The sequence below is a fragment of the Alexandromys fortis genome, unplaced genomic scaffold, assembly GCF_014885135.2.
Source record: "Alexandromys fortis isolate MF-2015 unplaced genomic scaffold, M_Fortis_MF-2015_v1.1 scaffold_108, whole genome shotgun sequence".
Taxonomy (NCBI): domain Eukaryota; kingdom Metazoa; phylum Chordata; class Mammalia; order Rodentia; family Cricetidae; genus Alexandromys; species Alexandromys fortis.
The window spans coordinates 6124271-6130270 of NW_026067994.1; positions in this window are offsets into that span (position 1 = coordinate 6124271).

Consider the following 6000-nt stretch of genomic DNA (forward strand, 5'->3'; position numbering starts at 1 on the left):
CACTGATGGAAACAGTGAAAATTAGCTCAGTGGGCTGCTCTTTCCACTGCATTATTCAAAAAGGACTTTTTTGAAATTGCAACATTATTGAGGCTAGCTTGCCACATTGTATTCATCCCTATGACTTCTGTAACAGACTACACAAATGTAGGCGCTTAAAGCAACACAAGAGCTCCAGGTGTCAGCCTTGTCAGGCATAGCTTGACATACTACACCAAGGTGTGAGGAGGGCTGATTGTTTTGAGGACATGCTCAACCTTCAGCTCCATCTCTTCCCTCTCCCTTCTGTGTCAGCAGCAGAGTATGTTCAGAGACCTTGCTTCTATTCCTCCTGTAGTATCCCCCCTTAGTCTGATATTTAAGAGCCGTGTGGTGACATTAGGTCTGCCTGGATACCTGGAAATAATCCCACCCTGGTGTCATTTAACTGACCTTATGTTTTCTGCAAAGCCCCTTTTATGACACAAGTTCTGGAGAAAAGAATTTGGAAATCTTTGGGAGCATTACTTTGCTTATTTCATATCTTCCCTCCTCCTTGAAATGTGGAGAAAATGCACTCATCAACACGTGAAAGTTAACCCAGACTGGTTTGTGGTTGTGCGCTTGTTTTCCCCAGGCTGGGCCATACGTTAGGAATGGGACCACTACTCAGGGTTTAAGATTGGACCCAGAATCCAGCAGTTTGTCATTTTTATTATTTGGCCACTATTTATGGACTGAAGTAGTGTGGGTAGCAAACAACTCACCAGATGGCAGGATGCCACTACAAATTTAATACAACCAATTGCTGTGATCTATGCAACATCCAGAAACAGTGGCCGCCTGGAAAGCCTTCCTGTTTCTTTAACGCTTTGTCACCTGCCTAAGAAACACTCCTCTGAGGGATGTTCTTGATCAGATTATTTTAAGCAGGAAGACCCACCTTAGAATTGGGCAGCGCCTTCTAGTGGCAGCTCATATAAAAGGACACATAAGAAGTAGCAGTAGCCTGGGAGTCCAGCTCTTCAAGGCCACCTCCAGGATTCGAGGAAGAGGTCCACAATGAAGCGAAATGGATTTAAGGTATTTCTAATCTGAGGGATTATAGAATAACTCACACATGTGCTGTTCAAGAATGTTCTTTATTCTTCTGGCTCAAGTTTCAAATCTCTACAGTTAATATACACATACAATAGCAATTCTTTGGCAATAGAAAGGTTACAAGGTTATTTTTCGGGGTCACAAAACATTCTTTGTAGATAAATAAGAGACACACACAGCAAAAACTTTTTCTGGCTGGCTGCATCTGTGGTTGTAAGGCATTCCAATCTCTTAATGGGAGTGGGGTCACGAAGGGGAGAAACTAAACCAATAGAGAAATCTAAAGAGGGAGCAGAGAATTCGTGCGCTATTCTACATTTCTAAAATGCTAAAAGTTTGTCATCAGTGCAACCCGAAAAAGGCAAAATGTCATTTTCTTCCAGCGCGGGGAGTGCAGCTGCACTTCAGAAGCTGTGTCAGTGAGTAACCATGGCAACCTGCATAAAGCCAGGGGGAAGTGTAAAGCGCTGATTCGCATCGGTATATTCGCCAAATGTTAGCTGGCATTAAAAACCCATTTAAATCTAAAAATACAACTTCTACCCTATGTAGTTAGAATAAAGAAAGGACCTGTAACTATGTTGTTGAAAACTGGGACCTAGCACCTCCCCACTGTTCTGGCCATCTGCCGTGTTCACTTCCCAAGTTATCTGTGTGAGAAAGCTATTTCTCCCTAGACATGGCTAATTGGTAAACAACCTTTTCCTCTTAATCACACAAATCTCAGGGCTAAAACATAAATAGTCTCCTCAGATTAAAATCCTGTATCAGTAAGCGGAGGTGAAAGTGTACGCAAAGTGTTAATAGCCTCCCAAGTCAAAGCGGGGAAGTACTGAGTTTTCAGCAGGCCTGATGAGTTCAGGCACTCTGTTCTCTTTAACCCCTGAGGGGCTTAGATTAAACAAATGCAGACTGCAGTTCTGTCTTTGAGTAATATCTGTGAAAGTCCCATTTGGTCTATCTTCAGAGCACCTTGTCTAACTAAGTTGTCCTGTCAGTAAGATAATTATAAAGAGGAGGCATCTAGGATTTTTTCATTGTAATGTGGAACAAAAGCTTGACTGTGTGACTTACTTTTATCCCCAGGAATACACAGTGTGGGAGAAGTCATCCTTCTGTCAGTACACAGGAATGACGGTGCCCGACAAATGAGGAATATGCTGCTCAGGTTGTGGGACAAGTCCCAGAGCTGAGTTAGAGAGGGATCACAGTATCACTCAAGAGAGTTGAGGTTAGAGGCATCCAGCTGTTCCAAAGACAATATTCCTCACAGGCCAGGCCTCATGAATTTTGTCTTCCAATAGATACGTATATCTCTGGTGTGTTAGCCTTCTAAATATCAGCTGCAGTCCACTGTGTAACCTTGCAGACTCCATCAAAGAAGGAAACGGGAATGAAGAATGCTTATACTCAGCTTGCTTTCTACATGTAAACAGTCCAGGACCCCAGTCCCTGGAAGGGCACAGCTATAATCCACATTCAGGATGGTTCTTCCAACTTCAGCTAAGCTAACCTAGAAAATGTGTCTCCATGGTAATTATAAATCCCATCAAGTTGACAATGAAGAGGAGCTATCCTGCCTTTTGAGTCAACTTCCAAAGGAAATGAAACCAGTGTGTCAAAGAGACACTTGCACCTCAGTGTTAATCTCGGTACTACTCACCCTTGCCAAGGCATCCAATCAACACCAGGGTTCATCATCTGGTGAATTAAGAAAATATGGTGTTTATTCACAATGGAATACGATTCAGTTATTAAAATAATGAGGCCTCTTTCAGGATATTTGAACAAACTGTGTGAAGATGTGTCACCTAAGACACCTGTTTGGTTTAATAAGGAGCTAAATGGCCAATAGTTAGACAGGAGAAAATAGACAGGACTTCCATGGAGAGAGGAACTCCAGGGAGAAGAATCTAGGTGCACAAGATACAACAGCAAGACACTGAGAAAGTCAGACATACAGAATGGAAGAGAAGTAAAAAGCCATGTGGTAGAACATAGATTAATACAATTAGGCTAATTAGAGCTTTAAGAGCTAGTTTGGAACAAGGCCAAGCTTTCATAATTAATGAAGAAGTCTCCGTGTCATTATTGGGGCTTGCAGACCATTTGACACTCCAATACGTGTGCAAGACCACACAGATGGAGAAGTCACGCCAAACAGAATCACCCCATTTGCCACCTGGGCCTCTCTGTGAGCATTCACAACAGTCAGCTACTACTCACAAAGAGTCCAGAAAACAGCCACAATAACTTCCAAGGGTTGGGTTGGTTAACCACTGCTGGGACAGTTAGACACAGCTCCTGCTGCTGCCTGCACACCTGAAGGGGGCAGAGTCTGCAGTTCTATGTGCTAAGCAGAGCCATGCCATTTAAGATTTGGCTCACACAGTCAGCAAAGGCTACAGACACACAAAAGATCAGGTCCAGACTGACATCAATAAATACAAGTATCCCAGGTGATCCAGCCTCTCAGATTACTTTTGTTACAGTTCCTCAAAAATCTGCATGCCAGATAACTTCAAAGCTGCTAGTTGAAATGGTCCAGCCTCATAGACTATTCCAGCTAGGACCTCAGATAAGCCCTGCTCTTTCCCATTACTCAGAGATGGGAGAGCAAATGAAACAGCTACCTCTCCCAGGATTTTACCATTATCCCAGTTTTCTCAGGGTTTCCTAAAGATTCCCCCAGACAACAGAAAACTGTTTAGAGAACATGACACCTAAATTCCCAAGAGGTAGAGTGGACAGTCTTTGGTTGTTTAATGGTTATGGATGTTTACCATCACTTGGGGGGGTTGGTTGCAAGTTGTTATTGCTCATAGTATGAGAGGAAGCTAAGCAAATGATGTTGGATGCAACAGTCTCTTTCTGAAAAGAAAATGTTAGGCTGAAGGAATAATAGGACAAAAGGGTAGATCACTGAATCTACTTTTAAACTCAAAGGCAACTATTAATCTCAAATAGCTTACATTGGTATGGATATTTGTATATTGATACAAATTTAAGGATATTTTTGTTTTAATATACTGTATACATGTTTCTTCTCTTATTTATGGTATTGTACCTATGCAGCTCATTTAGAAATATGAGAAATTAAGAGATGCAGGTTAGTAGTTAGTCACCTAAAATAATCAAACTTGTAGTCATGCTAGGTATGTTTTCAAGGTTAAACAGATATATTTTAGAAGATAGGTGGTCCTCAAACACTTCAGAGATCTGCTGAATATGGACATTTATGATATTTTAGTAACCTGAGGCATTTCATGACAGTAAGACATGTCTGCTCCTGGCAGCACCAATTTGCTTCACAAAAAAATCATAGACATCAAAAAAGGATCATGGACATTGAAGAACCTCCTGATGGGGTCTACTTTCATTGTGGCAAAGTTAGCCACTGGGCAAGAAACCGTCCATGCCTCAACTGCTGACAGTATGCTGTCCAAATTGGACAAGCAAGACACAAAGGAAGGTAATGGCTGAACAAGACAAGGCAAGACAGTCTTTCAGAACTCCTGCTTCACAGAAAAGTCTGTCAGATATGCTAGGGCTATAGGCCGAAGACGGATGCTCCAACATTGCAGAAGAATCTTGAATGACTACCCAGGCAGCCAGATGTCTCTGTCATTTCTAAAGTTTACTCAGATAAAATTGTATCCTTCTCCGATCTCTGATGGGGGTTGAATACTAGATAGTTTTACCATTGTCTTTGTTACCAAGTTCAGAAAAGAAACTTACAAAAAAGATTTAATGTTTATAAAGCTGAAAGACTAAGAAGTTTAAGCTGTTTATCTAAGAAAATGTTTTAAGTTCTAAAAAGATATTTTTAGGATGGTAATCCAAGTTATAATAGAAAGTGGTTTAGATATAAAATTTTGAACTCATTAAGATAGGATAGATAATAGAGTAATTTCTCTGCATTTTTCAAATACAAGTGGACTGGACATTGTGAGTGTATTTATTGTCTGATCATTGTTCTTATTATATATAGTTTTACTGTGTTAAAGTCAAATCTTTCCTTCTTATTTAGACAAAAAGGGAAATGTGCAAGATATTTGAACAAACTGTGTAAAGATGTATCACAGTTTTACCTAGCCTGCCTAAGCATTTAATCAGTTTAACAAAGAGCTGGATGGCCAATAGCTAGGCAGGCGAGAATAGGTGAAATTTCTGGGGAGAGAGAGGAACTCTGGGGAGAAGGATCTAGGTGCACTAGAGATGCCAGTGAGACACTGAGGAAGTCAGACATACAGAATGGAAGAGAGGTAAAAAGTCGTATTGTAGAATGTTAGATTAATACAAAGTGGTTCATTTAAGTCATAAGATCTAGTTGGGTACAAGCCTAAGAAAAAATGCTTTCATAATTAATAAGAAGTCTCTGTGTCATTATTTGGGATCTGTGATCCCCAAAGAAAGTCTGGTAAGAAAGACTAACTTTGGAAGTACTACTATTTGTGATAACTGGATAAAGCTGGAGATTATGCTACACAAAAAAAGCTAGGCAAATGAAGACAAATGTTACAGGAGCTCATGCATATGTAAGATATTAAAAGGTAATTTCATAAAAGTGGAGGGAAGAGTAATGATTCTCAGGTGCTACGGAGAGTAGAGGAAATGAGGGGTAGAGAAAACATTAACCAATGAGTATTAAGTTGCAGTTACATAATAAATAATTTGGTTAAGGTGTTATTTTGTAGAATTACTAGAGGTTGTAGTAATGTATTATGTCTTTCTAAAAGCTAGAAGGAAGAATACTGAATATTTTTAATATGAAGACATGATAAAAGATAGAGGAGATATATAACTGTGCCTTGGTTTGAACATTTTATATCTATATAAAGAGATCATTGTAATATATGCAATTATTTATGTTCTATGTATCAGTTAAAATAAAATATAAGCAATTTATAAATAACAGAA